The following is a 22,587-nucleotide window of genomic DNA, read 5'->3' as shown; positions in this document are numbered from 1 at the left end:
ATGGGAGTAAATGACATATTGCAGGTAAAGCTGATCAGTGAAGGGAACCAATTAGAATTGTCATTGTTGGCTGTCACCACACCTGCCTGTGACTTCTGGTGTAGGACTCGACTGGTCTTAACTTTTACGTGCTGGCTACCAACACGTGTTCTCTTTTTTGTTGTGATTCGGCAAATTTCTTTATTTACATGTCTGTTTAACAGGGATAACTGCAAAAAAATAATTAAAAAAATATCTCGGAGGAATCCATCTGCCACTATGGGAAAAATTTAATTTATTCAACGCTTCTGTTGTGACTATTTCAGAAAAGTCAGGGAGGCTACTGCCACAAGATGCAACAGCCCTTGTCATTAAAATAGAAAAAGGAAATTATGCTGCAGTGAGATTGACTGTATTTCCTTTCGCGTCAGCATTTTGTGACTTGGCAAATATATTCTTCTAGTATTTCTATGGTACACTGGCATGTGTTCAGGCCTGCTGGGGCACATGCAAATTAGTTTCTTAGTTTACTATATAATTAAGAAAGTACCCAATTCAGTGGTATTTAGATGTAAGCAATATCCTGGCAAATAAATACTAATATAATAATAAACACCTATAATATATCATAATCACAAAACCTCCATTTTACACTCTTGCACTCTCTCCTAGTCAATACAAGGCCTTAGACTTTAATAATGACCCATTAAACAACGTGTTTAGTAAATTGATCTGTGAAGAAACACAATCACCAACAGCCACTAATGAGTTTCCATTTTTCTCAGAGCACAGAGAAGAGACAGAGTGAGTAGCCTTCATCCCTCTTCCTTCTCTTTGTTTTATTAATTTATTTACTTTTTTCTGCTTTCTTGCTTTAAATTATTTTCCTTTTCATGTCTCCACTGTGCTCATATCTCCTCCCATGCTTCTCTGTCTCCCTCCACCCCCACCACCACCTTCCCTCCTAAAGGACACAGGTGACTGAACCCATGACTGTCCTGGTGTCAGAGGATGATACATAACAGCTCAGCCTCAAATGACAAATCCAGCCGACACTGGGCCGAGAAGAGACGTATTGATTTTTCAATGATTAATAAGTGGAAAATAATTGTGTTTCATTAAGATGGATGGAGTTTCATTTAGTCCTGTCTCCTCTTCTTCACTTCAGCGCAAGGCAGGCAATCAAATCTGCCACTGCTGCAACCCGTTAACCTGCTATGGCAACAAGGCCAGCCACATGTGTTTCTCAGTGTGTGTTTGCAGGCTGCTGCAGTTAGACTACTGGGAAAAGGGAGAGAAACGTGAAAAGGAGATGGGAGTCTCAACAGGGTACACATTTACCAGTAGCAATTTGCAGGGCATAATATGTAGACCCCGTGGAGAGATCACACGCCGACCACAAGAGCTCAACTTTTCATCCTCTGAATATTTCAACAACACTGATTATGTTTACATACATGGAAATTTCCCCACTGAATATGATTTTGCATCCTGGTTTTGGGTCAGCACACTGGATATCAGCACTTGGTTAGAATAACCCTGCTTAACTTACGCACGCATTATGGATACTGGAAACCGTCCATCACCACCAGTATTTCCAAAAGCTGGCACAAATTTGGTTCTTTAGAAATCAGAAAGCGCCTCTCTTGACCCACTCAACATTTTGTGGTTTAGTTCAGTAGATCACATAAGAGGCAGACAAACCAATTTCCTGACTGATGGTGGCTTTAATATACAGCAGAAGGTATTGCATCTAAAATTCTCAGGGGTCATGTAGAAAAAAAGAAAACCTTCTCTTATTTCTTACTCAGATTTTAACTACTAACTATGACAAGTCCAGACATGATGTATAATTATAGGAGATGTTGGAAAATGCCAACTAAAAGAAAAGTAGATAATATGGGTTTAAGGAAGAGCTCATGTTGCAAAACAGTTTAACTTTACTTGTGCAGTTGTACATGCATATTCTCCATACTCTATGAGCTTATTACGATGATGGTACAATGCAGGTGTCAGATTTACTCTGGCCGAGGGCCAAGTGCTTGCAGGGTTTGATAATACCTTGTTAATATGCCAACATTTTTGCAGGCTTTGTGGTGGGAACCCAGTTAGCCTTAGATTGATTTCAACATAATATAAAGTAAGTAAAGTATTTATGTATATATATATATATATAGCATTTTTCAAAAGCAAATGTCACAAAGTGCTTCACTATAATAAAAACACAATCATACAATGAGTAAAACAACTTAAAAACAATAATTGAAATATAAATATAAAAATATAAATATACAAATACAAATACATATAATTCATAAAATTATAAAAATGCCAGTTTAAACAAATAGATTTTAGGCTTACTTTTCAAAGGTGTCTACAGAACACAAAGAACTTAAATTCAATGGGAGAAAGTTTCAGAGTTTCGGGGTGACAATCTGAAACATCACCTTTGTGTTCTAAGTCTCGTTGGCGGAACAACCAGAAAACCCTGATCTGAGGATCTCAGAGTTCTGCTATGGCTGTGGCAGAACTGTGACATCTATAGGGCATTGGTCATGCAAGACTCTGCAAAAAAACTATCATTTTAAATAGAACACTAGTTCTGATAGGGATCCATTGTCAGGAATGCAAAATTGGAGTGATGTGAGTCCTTCTTTGTGTTTTGGTCAAAAGTCTGGCAGCTGCATTCTGAACCACCTACAGACAGAGACAAGGATCTCAGTTTTTATCAGCATTTAGTTTGAGGAAGTAATTGTTCATGCAGTCATTGATGGGCTTTATGCAGCTTAACAGGTCAGATAATTTGGAGAAATCATTAGGTTTAAAAGAAATATATAACTGAATATCATCTGCGTAAAAGTGATAAAATATACCTTCAAAAGTTCTTATCAAATGACCCAGAGGAAGCATGTACAAGGGAAACAGTAGTTGGCCCATAACAGAATGCTGGGGAACGGGGTATTGTATTATTATTTAAAAAGACATAATTCAAACCTTTGCAAAACCAATCTACCCTTTAAAGTTCCCATTAAGAAAAAGGAAGATAAATATATTTCTCTTTTTTTTTGTCTTTTGTTGTGTTTTTATTTTAACAAATAGTTAATAATAGGGCTGCAACGATTAGTCGACGTCAACAATAGTGGACTATAGAAATAGTCTACAATGAATTTAACCATCGAACATTTAAAAAGGAGGCACGTCAGACTTAAATAACAACCTCATGCAAGATTTAAAAGCTGAAAGGGAAATAAGAGGCATTTAATAATTATGAGATACATAATCTGATTAGTCGACTAGTCGTTTTAATAGTCGATGACTAATTGACTATCAGAATAGTCATTAGTTGCGGCCCTAATTAATAATATAGTAACAAAGTGAAATGGTTAAACAGGGTGATGGGATAACAAGCACTTACATTACATACTCAAACCAAGCGGTAGCGATGGCTCAGGCAGATTGATTTCCACAAATTTTAAGCAAGATTTGCATAGTCACTGAAAGATTTGCTCGACCAAATGGTTGATGCAGGCAGTTAAAAGCTTAAAGCCAAAAATATCCTTTTAATGATGCATATGTGTGTTTTTAGTGGGATCAGTTTGAGAAGATGTAAAGTCACAGAGTAGAAGCAGTAATAATGACAGAAAGTTTTGAAAAGAGAAAACACGTTACATACCGTCTATGATACTGCTATGTCATTGTTTTGTTTATGCCCTGCAAATTTGGCAACTCTATCCAGTCTGAGTTCTCTGATGTGGCAAAGAAGAAAGTATATTCTCAGCAACATGTTATGGACTGCACTCAGCAGCCCACAGTCATCATTTCATCACACCTACTATATTACAGTTCTTAAATTTCTTCCATTCAGTTGTATATTTTCATTTTAAATTAATGGATCATTTCTTTCTATAATTGGTAACATTAACACGTCAATAGTGAATCTTTAAATCTTTAGATCTTTAAAAGCCGTAGCTTTAGCATGCTTAGCTTGGCATGGATTTTAAAATTGTTGGTGTGCAAATGTTGCTTCTAACTTGTTGTCACCAGTTATAATCTTGTTTTACTTGACATGAAATATGAAACGTGTCCATGTTTTCTCATTTTTTTTTTCTCTGAAGTCTTGACTTTTATGTGGCATCTGTTTCATGAGAAGAAATTGGAGCTAATTGTGCTTGTCTTCTTGGAGGTTTATCACATGTGTGTGTTTTCCTTCTCACGACAAAGAGTCGGCTGATTGGATCTCTAAATCAGGTCTGACTGGATCTTGTCTATGCCCAAATAATGTTTTCTCATAGCTTTTGTCCTCATTAATTAGTTTTTATTTCGTTATTGTTTTGTTTTCTAATGGAAACAAAAAGATAGTCACTGACAAACATCATTAATTGACAATATTAAACTGATCCACAATATTTAGCCAAACTTTGAATATTTCTTTTTTATAAATGACTCTCCAGTTTCCCAAAATATGCACATGAAGCATCCATTAATGGCGCACTGTAAATATGATATATTACAGCTCAAACCTTAATTGTTTTCTAAAATTTACCAAGTACTTTTAATTTCTAATCCTAACCTAGTGATGTTACGGCCTAAAACCAACCAGGATGTGACCACGTTTTAAAGCCATTTCATTTAATGGAAACTGGACAAACAGTAAAACGGTTTCCATTAAAAAAAATGGCCAGGTTTTAAATTAAATTGTATCGGATGCAACCTAAAAAAAAAAAGGTATTTTTCACAATGAAGTTATTTCATTGTGTAGCAACCTGCATTATTTTTTATCTATTCATTCAACAAGTAATTATTTGTATATTTTTTGTATACTTGATGACTAAGCAATACTGATGACAGAAAGTAAAAATAAACACACAAAGTTTACTGAAAAAATGTTTATAATTCAACTCAGTTTAGCTTTATTTGTTTAGTACCAATTCACAATAAAGTTGTATCAATGTATTACATTAAAATCCAATTATTATCCAATTATATGATCCAAATTGGTCCAATGTATAATTAGTCAATTCATACAAATATTTTTCAAGCTAAGAAAATCAATGGATTGCATTGACTCTTTTCTTTGAGTCAATCGACCATTCAGAGCATGAAAAAGGGAGAGGGTGAAAGTGGAAAGGAAAAACTTTTAACAGGAAGAAAACCCATCAGTAGAACCAGACTCAGGAAGGGCAGACAACTGCCCCGACAAGAGTATGAAGAATATATTTAGATAGTGTTGGCTGTTGGTAACAGCTGGTTTTATAATGAAACAAAACACAAATTGAAAGACTATGCAGACAAAATATTGCTGAAATCTGTACTGAGGACAGCCGGTGACAAAAACAGTATTACATTAGCATGGTGTTCAATAATATTGGATTCCAGCTTATACACCCACCACCATCTGCTTGGTGGTCTTGTTTCCCCTTTTGCAGCATCTTGTAGCAATTGTTTCTGAATTTTGTTTGACAGGCTTCTAAACTGGATTTTATCAGATTACTTTAACTTGATCTTATCAAGTACATATTGAGTTTTTTTATTTGATGTAGATATTATGGATTTAGAGTTTAGTAAATGTAACAAGCCACTTGTCTCATTTTGAATGTGTATGATCAAGTGTCAAAGAGTGGGATAGCCTAATTCTGAGGGATAAAGCCACACAGCAGAAGGCCTTGCTTTAAATGAAGGCAGCAAAGGAGTGGTGCGGGGGAGGGATGGAGGGTTGAAGTAACAAGGTCTTCCATCCCAGCATCCCTGTGTATCACTTTAATGTTCATATAATGACATCCCCTCCAAGTTTGTGTCATGGGCCATCAACAATCATAATTGTAAAGTGATTCATTGAGTGATGTTGTCAACAGTGCAACTGTCAAGAGAAACTGATACCAGTGAAAGAGAATAGGGCCCTCTAATGAATATATCAATAACCAGTGACAGGTGAAGGAATGCTCCTGACGAAATTTCAAATAAGCACTAACACCTCTTCTGGATGCCTTCATTTGTTTTCCAGTAGAACACTCTGCCAAGTAAATAACACAATTAACAGCAAACATAAGGTTACAAATCAGTCACCAGTAAATTATTTGCTAACCAAAGTAATACAAAATTTTATTTTTCTGTCACTTTTAAAACTGTTTTCATTCTGACATATTTCCAAGTATTTGTCAATGATATTTTTTAATGAAATGGTGTGCATGTTCATCTCTATGCAGGACATAAATGGGCAATGATTACATTTATTGGTTATACTCCACTATGGGGCATCTAAGTTTATTACTTACTACTGCTTGCTTTTTGCTTGGTTTTTAAATCTGCAGACTTAGTTGCAGGCATGTTCTTATTTGTAAGGCTTGGTCTGCTTCCTTCTTCTTTGCTGATGAGGAAGTAATTGTCCTCCCTCTTACGACTTACTCCTGGCTTTTCTTTTTCCAAGGACCCATTCTGAGCATAAAGAAAGCCCTCTACTTGGAATCAGTGGAAAAGCCACTTCAATATTAAGAAGGTGGCCTTGTTAAATTAAGTAGTCATAGAAGAGTTTTCCAAATTAGAATAAGGGATTATTCAAACAGCAAACAAATTATTCATTTGGACTCATGGCCAGTTGTTAATGCCTTAAAATAAAATATAAAATGATACTCCTGAACTTATGTGTTCCAAAAACAATAGTTCACTTAATTATCTGCTCATCTCAGCAACGGAATAAGTTGGGAACCTGACATTGCAGAGGACTTATTTGTCGTCTTTCTCCCATGTGCGAGTGTTTGTGTTTGTCTTTTTGTCTGTGTATAATCACCCACACACTTCACAGGGGAATGCTGGCGATACATCACACAAATGAGGTCCAGTCGAGGCCATGATCCATCACCAATGTCTCGTCTAACTGTGGAGGTAATGAGAAAGGAACCCTATATAACATTGATGGGGCCCTGGCTGGCGACAACACAGAGACAATGATGGGCGAAGGAGTGACCATCTCTTCAAAGGTGGTTTGGGATTCACATGATATATAGTAGATGTACATTTTTGCTTTTAACATTCAAAATTTCCTAAAAAAATATTGTGTTGACTACTATATGTGTGTCTGCATGTGCATCAGAGTGCAAGTAAATGTCCACATACACTCAGCTTCTGTGTACACCTGTCATCCTCACCCACACTTGGGAATAAAAACCTGGCCAAAATGCAATTAAAGGGGCACTGTGGTGCTCCATTGTCACATCATGCGGGGTCTACCACTCTCTGCCTGCTGCATTAATAGGGTTTCAATTGCTTCTTAATGGCTGATTTATTTCATTTTAATACCCTTGTCAGGAGGCAAGGCTTCGTCTGAGAGTCTCATAATAGGGGGAGCCTTTCCCTCCTTCTCCAGCGGGAATGCTTGGCTCTAAAGATCTCCATTTGATATGTGAACTACACCCTTTTGACTGAGGAAGTGAGGGCATATGGAAGTAGGGGGGATGGGTTATTTGAATATAAAAAAGTGTTATATATAGTTATTCATAACTGCTAACTGACTGAATATTACTTACATGGAACTGAACAGACTGGGATTAATAATGTTGGTTGAAGTAGAACTGGAGGGTAAGTATAAAGAGAAAGGAAGAAGGAGGGGAGGGGTCATAAACCAGAATACTACATCATTATTTAAAACTAGGAAACAAATGTTTTATGTTTCATCCCTCTTTGTCTTTATTTCTTTGTGTCTTGTGTTGTAGGACAATGGCAACTGTTTCCCCAAGAGAAACTCAATTGACTGGAACCTCTGTCATTTAACACACTATTAATTGACTAATGTGCATCACATTGCAATACAGCATAGGTAGATGAGGACCATGGGGCCTTATCAGGGTGGATTATGGGAAATTAGGTGAAGCAGCCACAAAAAACAGGCCCATTCCTGGCTTTTGTCAGCATCACGGGAGCGCAAAATCAGCTGTGGCAGAGCGGATGTTGTTGTTTGAGATTATTTGCGCAAAGACGATTATTCTAATCACTTAATTCCGGCATTACGAGGAATCTGCTCTGCTAAGTGTCATGTTTCCATTTCCCCAGAAAACTGTGGGCAGAGGAGACTTCATCAATATCATTACTCACTGTGTTGTTTTATCCAAACAACGCTTGCATGATTGATGAAAAGGCAGAAGACAGTGTACAACCATAATTCTCCCAAATCAATTACTCATGCTAAGGAGGCCTGTGCTGCAGATCAGCTCTAATATACTTAATCATACACTTTCAACGGGGTGCATGAAGTCAATAAGTCAGTGTTTTGGTGTGATAATGAACATTAATGTATTAAGTGTTAATGCAAAGGGTACAATGCTTGCATTCATGCAAACATGCTAGATTTTCTTTAGCTAAATGTGTCCATGTAATTGCATTATGTGCATTACACATTGCTTTTCTTGGATATTACACAATAAATGAAGAAGACATATGTCTGCAGTGTCTTCCCCAACACATGCTGTTTACAGTACGTAACCCCCAACTGTGAGCTGCCATTGTAAATGTTTCCATTAGCATAAGAAGCTTTAAATCTCAATGTCTCTGTTGGCATGATCATCAAGTGACAGTTTGCAATAATAAGCAACACCCAAAAAATAAAACCCAACATTTTAAGAAATTCTATTAAACTATAAAAAGAAAATAACATTTTTTTACAATAATATATTCTGACACATCTGACATTTAAAGCATAAATAGATTCATTATTTTAATATAAACTCCTTGGAGGTGTCTAATAAAGGATTTCTCTATTATAAACCTGGAATTCATCCATACATCTGGGTTTATTCTGGCCCAACAACTTTGAATAGCTTTCTGACTATAGTCTAATCTTTCTTTCATCAATCAATTGATTTTCCTGTCTTCATTACCACCTAGGTTGATGTTGGGCTGTAGAGTTGAGAGCTAAGATGGCCAATTTCTGTGCAAAAGGTTAGACACATTAAGCTTGGTGACTCTGCAAGATGGGCCTTTGTTTTAGGTGAATTTATAAATGAGGACGTCACTACCAGTTTCTAATATTTTATTTAACATTTACAGTTTTACTACAATTGAATGAAAGCTATCTTTGCTTTAGTTGGGCAGATGCAACAGTATTACATCAGCGGACCAGTGGTATTGAAGAATCAGATTAAGCCCAAACAGGCATCCGTACCACCACTGAAATAAGCAAAGATCCTACATCAGCTGGGAGGTGACCATGATTCCGCAGTTTTCCCTTCTATTTCTGATACTTTTCAGCTGTTTCCCCTCCCCTCTTATGAAAGCGCATTCGGATTCGCCGCCATGGTCCACCCACTGATATGTTATCGCACGACGCCAGTCACGGTTCAAAGCGGAGATTACCTTGGTTTAATTTAGAGGGACGTGGTTAAACTCTTCTATAGTATCAACATTTAAACCAGGGCCTTCTGCGCATGTCAATAGGAAAATAAACAGATGGACATTTTCTGTTTATAACTACTCAGAATGATGGATTACACAACACAGATAGCGGTAATTATCGGAAAACCATTAACATTCCGACACTATCCATACTCTAACACACACACTGTATCATACTGTGGACATGGGATGCCAGCTCTACAGTATAGAGGGAGCATATGCTGAGCGGAATAAACACTTGCTTAAATTCACTCGCCTTGCCCTCAGGTTATCTTTATCCTATATTTATTTTTACCCTCATTTTCCCTGTTTCCCTACGTCTCTTCTTTTCTCCACACCAAGGTGTATGGCTTTACAGTAATGCAGATTGTATGGGAACAGCGATGGCATGTATTGTTCCTGTTTGACAGCGTCTCAATAGATAATCTCTGAGCGTCCTGGATTTAGTTCAATCTATTAACCATAATAGCATATATTTAGTGCTTTCTAACTTTGCCTTGGGCTTCTGTCACCCGAACAGAGCACTGAAAATGGCAGCATGTTAAAAGCAACAGAATAACAGGCTATGTGGTTGTTGATGAGAGCTGAAAAGCATTTTGTTTACATTGGATAAGAGACAATTTATTTGTAACTCACAGCAATGGAAGCATTAGAGCGTTCAGTGAATGTAGGTGTATTTCTAGACAAACTGATAAACACTAATAGATGCAACAACAAAGCCACCAGGATCATGCAGGAGAATGAATCACTGCAGTCTGCAAAGAGTTTCCTGAACATACAAGGAGTCGCATCGAGAGATGGAGCACAGATGAGTCACATAAAATAAACCGAAGCTTTGTTCCACTTCTCCAGGATCCAATTCCATCTGCAAACACACACCCTTAACACACCCAGTAATGTAAGAAAAATCCCATGGTTCTCTGCACTGCTTACATTTTTGGGAACAGACTCAGATGTATAAAGATAAGGGAAAGAACACTTCTCTGTAAGCTGTAAAGATGACAGCTCAAAGCTACCTGTTGGACTGGTAGCTTTGAGCTGGTGACATACAGACAACAATCTTAAAAAAAAAGAAAAAAAAAAAAAAAGAAAAGGAAATGTTTATTTAATTTGGATCTAGATATATGTTGTATCTGTTTATTAAATTAATGGAAAAATAAGTTTGAGCCTATGTTTGCAGGGACCTTAGGAAATTTAGTGTTTTTTGTTTGGGTTAAGGCAACAAAACTCATGGTTGGGATTAAAATACATTTAGATATGCAGATTTCTTCCACAGACTTCACAAAACAACATTATCAGAGAACCTTGTTGTATATGCTTACAGACACTATTTAATTTCTTCAGCTTCAGCTCATAATATAACTGAGTCAACACTTATTTCTTTTTATTTTAAACAATGTTTTGAGAAAAAAAACTAAAGAAACATTTACACTATAGTATATATTATCATCACCTTTTTGGTAATATAGAGTCATGTCTTTAAATTAAACTTTTGCAAAAAGGGTTATCAGTTTAAAAAGGTAATAATAATAATAATAATAATAATAATAATAATAAACATGTTTTTATGATCATTGTTGACCTTTTTCCATTTATTTTATAGCATACCCACTTGGCCAATTATTCTTTTCATCTTAAAGATTATATGTATTTTTACATAATTATTTCTTTTATTTATTTATTATTAAACATCAGCCACAAACATAAAAAAATGATGAATATCTTATTGTTCCATGTCAGTGATCGTACACTGTTTCAGTCTATTAAACATTACCATGGAAAATTTAAAACACATTTGTAATGAAATGAAATGAAATGTTGTTTAAGAGCATGGGTGTGAAAATTTAGATGACAAAGGTACTGACAAGCCCAATACATTTTTTCACGATTACTTTGAGATATCCAGGAAAATACACAAATACTATAAACTTACTTACTGCACAAAACTGGTGCTGCAGACTGAAAATATTTCATTCTTACCATATACTCAGTTACACCAACATGTCATTCAACAAGGAACTCTTCTTTGTTCAGGTGTGATCACGTCTTCAGGTCCTACTCTACCGCTTCCTCTGCCTTCTTCTTCTCCTCTTTGAGCTCCTCTCATTCTCACTCTTTTTCTTCGAAGTCCTTCCATTTTTGTTGAAGACAGGTGAACTCACCTGTTGGCCTTCACAGCACTTACACCTACCTGGTTGCTGTGTTTTCAGTGAAGCACATGTGTGTCTCCACACCTAGTGGATATGGTTATCCAATTAGTTCATTAGTGTGGTCACTGGCAAGCCAGGGCTCTGTAATGAGAAAGAAGTAGCCTGACAATCCTTATAATAATAATAATAATAATACATTTTATTTGTTGGCGCCTTTCTAGACACTCAAGGTCACCTTTTCTGTGTTTAAGGTGTGAGAATGTATGTAGAGTTTTGGAAATCACTGTGTAAAGCTGTGCTTATTGTTTTGCAGCTGCAAAAATACTGCAAAATACATAAACAAAGATATGTCACTGAACATTGTGCATAATGTCTGAGCTTATCAGCAACAATACTAAAGTTTCCTTCTACAATCAGTACTGAGTTTTTCTCTTTTACACATTAGCTAAACATTGCACAATGAATGTAAAAGCAGAAATGCATCTAACTGAAAGAGAGCTAAAAAACATTCACTTTGAATTAAAAGAAAATCATTCATCCATCTTCCATGAGACAGAGCTTCAAAAACATATATTTCAGCAAGTTTGAACTCTGGAGACATCAACAAGAGATTAAACGATTATTTAAATGTTCTGATGCAATGTGTGTTATAAGGAATCTCATTGAAGATGGATTAAATTTAGCTAAAGTTTAGATCAGACTCAGCTGCTTTCTGCTCCACTGTAAGTCACAGGATAGCAACCGGAAACGCAGTCTTGTCTCTGCTGAAGTGGTTAGTGGTAGGATAAGGAAATGAACCATCAAGATTTACTCTAATCTTCCCTTTGCATCATGTTAAGCCAATAATAACAATAAGAACATAACTACAAGAGTCCTTTCTCTGATAACCTTACAATTTCCAGGTTACATTTGATAAGTAAGGGACTGCATCCATCACTACTCTTCACTTACATCACTCACTTTACACTAAACAGGAAAAAGAAAGAAAGAAAAATACAAGAAAAAAAGAAAAAAAAAAAAAACAAACTTCTAATTCTGTCTCGTCCTCATTTATACTCCCCCCATTTGCACTAATAGCCTGGTGTTACATGATTAGTGGCAACTATTTACAGTAAAGACATTTGCTAATCAACCTGCAGAGTTATGCTGCGGGTCTGGAAGCAATTATGTCCACACACAGACACCATTTTTACAGCACATACACCTCAGCATATACTTTCACACACGTACACACACGCTTAGAAACACATCAATTACCAGGCCCTACGTTTTACTTTTAATCTCCTTATTGGATCCTTGTTAATGTTAACCGCTTCCTTCCCCTGCAGTTTATTTTGCTTTTGTGCATGTGGCCTATGCTCTCTGCAAAACGTTGGGAAGACAGACCATCCATAACCCACACAGACAGATGGACAGCTGGCTTTTTGGAAAGCATCATAGCGGTTGAATTAAGTCATCTGCTTAATTTGAGGACAGTTGTTTCCATTATTTTAGCCTTTCACCTCTAGAACATGGCAGAGAAAGATTTTACTCCAGTCCAGTGATGCACTAAAGTAAACTTTTAGGAAACAAAATGCTCATGATATTTTCCTCAATTCCACACCTGTCTGCATTTTTTTTTCATAATTCATGTCTTTGTTATGGTCAAGGTGATGATGTTATCCATCAAAAATGGGCTTGTGATACCCAGAAGTAGCACGCAAACTTAATCTTTTTCCATTCTGAAGCAGAGCAACATACTGTTAGAGAGAAAAAAATAGCAAACTTGTGTGAAATGAAATCTGCAAGACAATACTGAAATTAAAAGAGCAATATCAAGGCAACAGTTTTAATGAAGTCAAAGTGTGTCCTGTTGCTCTCACCCCTCCCTCCAAAAAGAAAACAAAAAAAACACAAAGACTTAACACATGTTTATTATCAGAATCATATGCAGATTTCTCATAAGTCCCTGCAGTCTGAGTTAACTGCCCTTCCTATCACACTTCCCCATTCACTTCACAAATGTTCCCACCACTTATCAAAGAACCTGACTGCTCACTCCTCCCTCCTTCTGGCCCCCCGTCTAATTACGTAATCAATGTCCTTTTAAAGATATAAGCAAATCACCGAGAGGGTGAGCTGCTGACCCTCTCCGCGAACCTTTGTGGCTTAGAAAAACCAGATTTGTACCAATCAGGCAGAGCTGACGCTTGACTTGGAGCTGAGGACAGAGAGTCAGGACCCCTAATTAGGACTCCTAACCCCGCACTGACAGACAGATTTGTTTCTGCCTTGCCCAGTGTTTGGCCAAGATCTGCTGGGACCCCCAGATCATCAGATATGTGTAGAGAACTACAAGCATCTAGCGATTGGCGTTCATTAACTGACTTGTTCAAACAAAACACAATCAAACCCCCAGAAAGCTGCTTTGGTGCACTAAGGCAGTCCAAAATAATAGAAATAATAGGTCTTTTCCTCTTCATTTTTACCCCACAAAAGCTATATAAACTGTAATTACACTATAAATACACTCAGATGAAGAGAGAAGGAAAAAGAAGAATGACATTAACTATAAAGTAAGATGAATGGCAGCTTGTTTGTAAACTGTCATGTTAATATAGACTGCAGAACAATATTACAGGGAAAAGGAGGCATAAAGTCTGCATGCTGATAATAATAATTGATCTAGTGCATTTTATTTCAGACACAGGGGGCTTGTTGGGTAAAGAGTGAATCCAGGCCGACAGTGCGTCCTATTAGGCATCACTGGTATTTTCCAAACAGCTGCCTTTGATTATTCGCAGCAGGGGCTGCCACAATACTGCCATGAGATAGCATCAGCTGCCTCCAATGGCACAGCCAGGGACAGGCAACAAGGACAGGATGCAGATGCAAACTCATACACACACATGCCAAGTAAAGACAAAGGCCAAGCAGCAAAGAGGAGGAGGAGGAGGTTAAAAAAAACAAAAAAAAAAAAAACGAGGGAGATGGCCTGCAGTGGCTCTTCAGGGCTTCCTGTCTTTTTTTTTTTTTTTTTTTTTCAGCTCACTGCCTTGAGGCCAAAAGTTCTTCCCATGGCTGGTCACGCTCATCCAGACCATTTCACATAAGAGCCAAACCTTATTTGATGTCATACATAACCACAAACCAGCCAGAGCCACTTCCCTTCTCTGGAAACTGCTTTTATTAACCGACAGAGTGATGCTTTTACGGAAAGTAGACTTACTCCCATTATGCTGACATGAAACTCAATAATTTGAGCTTTTAGCATTATTATCAATTACTGCATGTGTAATACATTAAGCTGTGATAGTCCTTTAAGAAGACACAGATGTCTCTCTGTGGGCTGCCATCCATAAAACCTAATCTGATTAGCGTTAAGGTGAGTTAGAAATAATACATTTTGTGACTCATCACATTTGCCCCAAAATATCCACTTTAATGTGCGGATAAACAGCAATATTTAGGAAAATGATAATCAATCACAGCACTAGATGATGGCGTACAATTTCCGTAATGACTCTAAATGGTGCCCCGGTCTGATTAAAATGCCGAGGTGAAGTATTCCAACATCATCTGGCGAATTGGGTGAAATTGAAAATAAACTTAAGAGAGAAAGGGGCGAGCTATGAGGGGAAGCTGCTGTTGGTGTCAACGTGGGCGCTCATAGCCTTTTTCCATTTGGGATCAAACCGAGATGAAACTTCCCCCCGCTGCTCGCTTTACAGCAGGTGCTTCATGGTGCGTGCCTCTCTAAACTCAACCCCTTTTACCCGCTGACATTTAGCAGACACACACATTTTCATCCCCCGCTGCCACGCTGCCAAATATTGAAAGGCAACGACGAACATAAAGAGCACGTATTTACTCAGCGCTGGGAAAAGATAGCAGGCAGGAGGTGGAGAGAGACTAGAGGAGGAAAGTCGTAGAGAGCTCAATCAAAGCAGATTTTAAGTAGTTTGTGCTTTCCAGAAAACAGTCAACTTGCTAACCATTAAGCCTCTCAGTTTGCAAGAGCCATTTGGCAAATAATCAGTTTGTTATTGGTCTTAAATAGTGCCTAATTGAAACAGTGACCTCAGCCAGGCACCTCCATCCTAAATCTAAACTAAACAGGAACACTCTGTTTAATTGCAACAGGAAAAAAAAGAGATTTTTTTTTTTTTTTTTTTTTTGAATGGGGTGGTGAGAGGTAATTGACCCTTAGTGCAACGAATAAATCCTCAGGGGAATCTTACTCAAATGGATGTTTAAATGCAAACAGTAGTCAGACCACTCCCAGCACAGGGGCCGTGGTACCACACAGCCCCTCAGCCCCTGAGTCCCTGCTGAAATCCTATAAAATCAAATCAAAGAATCTGACATTTTTACTAACCAGAGGCCCTGGCGCTGGTTCCGCTGCAAAAACAAAATAGACCAGCAGGACAAATTGAAATGAAAGTTGTAAATGAAGCTCACATTTTAAAAAACAGAGAACAGAAAGAGAGAGAGAGACACACACAGACAGAGAGAGCGAGAGAGAGAGAGAGAGAGAGAGCGACAGAGAGAGATTAGTGGTTAGGTGAAAATGTTTATTTTCACACTTCAAAGTTCCCAGCTCGGTGTGTGTGTTTAAGATCAACAGACCTTGTGATGAACAACCTGCTCCGTGCTGGAAATACATTCTGAGAAACACAACAGTCCTCTGTAGGAGAACGGCATAAAGCACTGACTTGGGAGTGTTGAATTACAGCTCCGCTACGCTGGGAAGCAGCAAGAGAAATCCACTTTTACCCTCCTCCTTTCAAAAAGATGTCACTTTTATCAGCTCGCCTCAGCCTCCACTCCAAGACACAAATCGAGCCTTTTTTATCTTTTAAAAAGAAACCTGCTGAATGAGTGGTACACCTGCACATCCTGACCCATTAGCACAGTTTGCTGACGTGCAGCAGCTGCACAGTCAACTGTAACCACTTGTTCATGTTGCTGCTGCAGTGACGTGTTATTTTCTATTTACTCTTCTTGCAATTAATGCATTTCATGTTGTGATGCTAAATAAGGAGCAGCTTCAAAGAGGCATGATTTTGCTTTTCCAGGATGGAGAATAAAAAGATTTGTTTTTTTTTTTTTTTTGGTATAATGAGTTTAGTGGGAGTATGTAAATTCAAAATGCTCCTCAATGTCAACTGAAAACACTTAGGAAAACTGGAGAAGGTTGTGTTAGGCAGAATAGTTCAATTTGTTTCCAAAAATACATTATTACCTAACAAATTGGTTCAATACATATGGACATATAGTATGTTATATTTAAACGACTGTTTGGGTTACATAATGAAAAGTTATTCAGCCATAGTTCACCTTGAAATTTTGTTTAACACTTTATTTCAGCTGAAACACACATCCTTACAAATTTGGGAGAGATACAAGTCATGGGCCTGAATGAAAAACTAATAAAAATAAATAAATAAATAAATAAAAATGATAAAATATGTTGTTAATTTCAAATGAAAATTTTAAATGAAATGAAATAATATGAAATGAAATGAAATAAAATGAAATAAAATTAAATTAAATTAAATTAAATTAAATTAAATTAAATTAAATTAAATTAAATTAAAAACAGATACTTATTAACACTTAATGTAATGATCAAATTTAATAATAATAATAAAAAAAAATCCTCTGCATGACTACGCTGTCAAGAAATCAGTATGAAATCTGACATTTCGCAGCCTCTAGAAGCCTTTGACATTTAACTGAAGGTACAGTGACCCATCAAAGGTTTTTCTCTGTAAATCCCCTAATTTTTAGTGCCAAGAGATGGCAGTATTTCACAGAATATGTATCATAGAGCAAAGAGGTGGGTGATTATCAGGAGCCACTACCACACTGGTTTACAGCTTCTTCTGCTTGAATATTAAATTAAAAAAAAGTCTTTAGAGAACATGTTAAAGAATATCTGATAAGCATATTGTCATCTTATTACTTGCTACATCTCTATATGTCCTGTTTTTCCATATTTAGATCTTCCTGATGGATTGAATTCTGCTACTGGCCTTCAGTTTCAGTGTGTGTTTGAAGGATTAAAGAGTGAGTTGTAAATGTTAATGATGTCATTTACTGAATCCAAGTCCTTGTGTTTGTTTAAATGGATAGAGTCATTATCAGTGTGCTGGGTTTACTGTTGAAGATTACTGCATTGATGGCAGTCTTTAATCAGCCATAAGGACTAAATGTTTATTTAGTATCAAGACACGTGGCTCTGTATCTGTAGAGTAATGGATGTTTGTGATATATTTTCAAGTGAAATTTAAAATGTTAGCATCTTCCTCATATTCTGCACCTGCTCCATGCGGATGGAGCCGCCTGATCCCTGCACTGTTCCTATAAGTCTGGCAGCTAACTTGCAGTATTTGCTCCTTTGAATGAGATGTTTGTGAGCCATGCATTGAGAGACAGCTGCTCTAATGATAGGCGGAGGAAATCAAATCTAAATAAACAAGTTGCACCAAATTTTTCATCAGCCGTCACAATGTGAAAGGAGGATCCCACAACAAGAAGTTTTTGACTCCTGGCAGAGCCTGATGAAGTTTTCTGCAAGTGTAACAATTTTCTGAATCCACTATGTGAGAAAAGGGCTGCAACAAACTTGTTTTTTTGTACATTTATTAAATTATTTTAACTCTTATTAAATTTTTTGTCTGTGACTGGAAAAAGTACTGTATTTTGCACCAATATGAAAATATTAATCAAATGCATACGTCACATCATGATGTGCGTGAGTTCTTTTTTCTTTTTCCCCGTCCTGGGCATATCTGTGTGTCCTCACGTGTGTGTGAGTGTGTATTATAGTTTTTTGAGGGGAGAAGTCAGGCCTAGGCCTTTGTAATGAGCAGCCTGGCTTCTTTCTGGTTCAGCTGCTTCTCTCTCTTATTTCACGCTGCGCTGCTCTTCAACTCCAGTCGCCCAGTGACTGGAGTCCTGCCTCTATATCTCCCTCCTTCCCTCTCTTTAGTCCACCTTATACCATCACTCCTCGCATATGCCCTCTTTTCTCACCCTCTCTTCTTTAATTTCTCCTTTCTCTGGCTTTTAAATGTTCATCTCCCCCTTTTCGGCCCCTGTATCGTCTCACTCTTTCTGCATTGTTGGATCTACAGATCTCAAATGGAGAGCAGGGAAGGGGTAGGTGGAGAGAAAGGGGGAGAGAGGGAGGTAAAAGTGCATGCATGACTGGTCACTACTGCTCCATACCATTCATTCCAGTCAGCGAAGGGGACTGCCATCTAACGCTCCACCTCACCTCCTCCTTTCCTTCGCAGCCACACCACCACCACCTCCTCTGCAGGCCTCTGTGGGACGAAAGGTTTTGAGCTGCTTTAGTGAAGAGTGGTTTTAAAAAGATGTTTCTGCGCACACACATGCACACACAGAATCTGTATTACCAGTCTACTCTTCCATCCTCCTTCTGTCTGTATTAAAAGCCACTATTTCAGGAATTGTTCAACCTTCTTACATTCACTTTACTCAGACTGTACTGTGGTAACGGTATGGAAAAGACTGACTCCACTTTGTTCATTCAGTGCATTTGCTCATTGAAGCTTATGCTACAGATGCAGCCAGTAAAGTGGTGTTACCTCCCTGTAGTCCTCCGAACACACATATTCAGGGGTTGCATTTACAGATGTAAAGCATGAACCAATATGGAGTATTACTGGAAGAGTAATAAAGAAGGAGGAAAGTGCGACTACGCCTTTACTTATTTTTCTTCTTTTGACGAGAGGGAAGAAAGGACACGCCACAAAGGGTCCAATAAAAGCAGGCTTCCCCGACTGGAGGCAGCGCGACATGTTTTTGAACTCTGGGGGGAAGAAAGCTTCCAGGCCACTCATTTGAATGGGTGGGAATCTGTCAGTAACTGATGTAAAGGTGTGCTGTGGAATTTAAAGCTCTGTGAGTGACATTTTGGGGGCAACTTCTTACAACTGTATAGTTCTCTTTTTTTCTGCTTTCTTTTTTTATTGGCCCAAGCTGATGAATCTGTTAAACTTGGCAGGTGATAGAAATGCTGTAAAATTTGCCATTTTGATTGCTGGTTCTGGGTGCTGCAGCTCTTTGAAGGCAACTTGGTGTCATAGTTGAAATTTAATTATGTTCAGTTTTTTTTCTTTTTTGTGCTCACAGTGATTCGAAGATTTAAAAAAAAGAAAAAAAATGTGCAAGTTGATTGCAAAACAAAACTGAACATTTGAGTTTCACATAATATAAAAAAAATGGGTACAAGATTGTTTTTGCAAACAATTGCAATTTTGCAGGCAAACCACAGCTAAATGTTTAGTCTGTATGTTTATTCTGACAGCAAGTTTACAGCAAGATACATTTTTGCAAGTGCAAATTTTTTAGTTGTCAATTGTCCAGTAACTTCGTTGGGTACAGAACCTTTTCTACCATTCCCTCCGTGACAGCAATCCTCAGAGAATGAATCAATTTACACCACACTACGGATATTAAAGCAGGTGATAAATATAATCATCTCTGGCGATCACCTTCCAAAGTAGCCGTGTAACTGTTTTCAGCAGCGTGAAATCCTTTATCAAGCCGTCGCTGGTTGACAGAAACAATTATCCAGAGAGGGAGGTAAATGAATAAAATTAGCACTTGGAGCCCCCTTTGCACATTCCTGCCCGTGGCTATCGCTGTGCAACAACGTCCCCAACTCTTATCACGAATGCGACGTCAGATCAGCACTGGCTTTGTATCACGTGGCAACCCTCACCCATTGCACAATGCCACTCTGCAACACACACACACACACACACACACACTGTACTACAGAGTGCATGTGTGGTTTAATCACACAGGCTTTGGCAGTGCAGTTCACAATGTACTAATTTCTGCTGAGGAGGACTCCAAACCAAATACTGTGGTGTAAATGTATGTGCATGTGGCATCAACAAGAGGAACCTCGGTTCACATACTTGACATACATTTTTATTGCAACAGGAAACACTTAGGCCAAATGCTCGCATGTTCAGAGGTGACTTGTGGTTTTGAAACTGGGCATTCCTTTCCGATCTCTGCCTGGGAGCCAAAGGGAGGTGTGTGTGTGTGTGTGTGTGTGTGTGTGTGTGTGAGGGGGGGGGGCTATTAAATGAGGTCATAATTGTTTCCTCCCTCCATTCCTTCACCCTCTCCACACACATACCCCCCTTCCTCCTTCCCAGTCTTCACCCCCACCTCTTTTACTGGTCCCCTGCATAGCATTTCCTGTTAGGACGGCAACCAGACAGCCTTTATTTAGCCTGTGCTCATTTCCCTACATTAATACCCCTCGCCCACATCTATAGTTAGGGGTCTTGTTTTGAGAACCTAATAAAAGTTTGGTAAATGCTCTGCAATTTGTTCCACTGGAAACAACTGAGCCTGGAGTGTTGGGCAAGGTGCTGCAAGCTTAGTCCTAGTTTTTTAAAGTTTCTTGTAGGATGCTAAACAAATGCATAATTTTCCCAGGGACAGAATGACATCTGGTATTATTGTAGCATTCATTATGATGTTTGGAAAGTCAGGTGATGCAGAAATTTAATTATTGAAATTCCCATCATAAGACTCAAAAGCTGTCATCTTGGTACCGTACTGAAATGAAGACTGTTGAAAATTTTTTAAATTTCAATGTACATCTACATTATGGTTGTTATTTTTATTACAGTATGTGAAATGTGTTTAAGGTGCTACATCTCTCATAAGAGAGTGCCGCTAGTTATCTTTTTAACTCCTCAAGAATCTAATTCCTTTCTGGGCGAGCATTAAAATGCCTAATGACTGATAAGTGCTGCTCGGACTGCGTGTGTGTGGTTTCTCCTTCAGCTTAACTCAGATAAGAAACTTTCCTTAATGTGTTTTTTTTTTTTTTTTGTTTAAATTCCCTTTCATTGGGGAGCAGCGATAACTCTCTTGCTCTCTATCTGCTGCTTATTTTGCATCACTTTACATAATTAGCCTGATAGAATATGTCAGTAGTAACATGAAGAAGTTTGGTGTGACACTTCCTGAAAGGTATACAGCAGAATGACACCCATTGTAGATGCATCTTTAGAGTAAATTAAAGGGTTTTGAGTTGCAAAATAAGAGTATCAATGCCATCCTGCCAGTACTTTAGCCTGAATGGAGTGAGAGAAAAGGCAACAAAGAGAAAGGAAGCAGGATTGGGTATCCAAGAAAACTAAAACTGCTGTGGCTAAGCCAGAAATAATGACTTTATTGAATTTGACTGTGGTGTATTACAGTCTTACATTCTTGAATGATTGACTTCTCTCTTTTTAATGTTTTCTTTTCTTATTATTTCTTCTTCCCCCAGCAAGACTTCATCTTTGGACAGAGACAAAAAGTAAAAAGGTTTCTCAAAGGCAATCAGCAATTCACCTCCAGGTTTTTTTCTTTTTCCGCTTCAGTTCCAACAGAAATTGTTCTTCACTAATTGTGTGTATAAATGTTCTTTGAACTCAGTTGAGGAATGTTTTTTTTACCCAAAAAACTGATGTCTCGACTCTATATTGACTCTATCCATCAATGTTTTTGAATAGATTGTTAGTTGTTTCATGTTCCCTACATGAGTAGGGTTCATGATCCATCAAGCTCCAAAGTCAAAGCCTCAGAGAAATTGTATCATATATTAAATTCTCCTTTTTTTATTTGATCAAAATTACAGCTTTATAAAAAAAAAAAATCTCTGATCTCACTGGTGTCCTTGTGCCATTGTATTAAAATGTCCCCTGACATAAAAACTCAGGCAGAGTCCCTAAACCATGACATCCAGGACCGTGCTATAATTACAAGGCAGATGAACACATGGCGGCAAAGAGGTCTCAGGAGGGGGAGCGCAGCAGCAGAGACAATGATCTCTGGAACAAAGAAGCAGACCTGAGCGAACAGGTTCAAGAGTCAGCCACAGGGCCATGCCACACCACAGGCGCGACCTTGGAGAACTTTCTCCAGTGCAACACGTCTTCATGTTTATCTTCGAGTGTGTACTAGTTTGTTCGTGAGTCTGTGTGTGAACGGGTTGCGTTCAAAGGCAGACGTGTCCTCGGGGGAGGAAAACCCTAGAAATTGGTTATTG

Source organism: Melanotaenia boesemani, chromosome 18, assembly GCF_017639745.1.
Source record: "Melanotaenia boesemani isolate fMelBoe1 chromosome 18, fMelBoe1.pri, whole genome shotgun sequence".
In the NCBI taxonomy this organism is placed as follows: Eukaryota; Metazoa; Chordata; class Actinopteri; order Atheriniformes; family Melanotaeniidae; genus Melanotaenia; species Melanotaenia boesemani.
The sequence above is the reverse complement of the archived record's forward strand: the minus strand, read 5'-3'. Positions refer to the sequence as shown.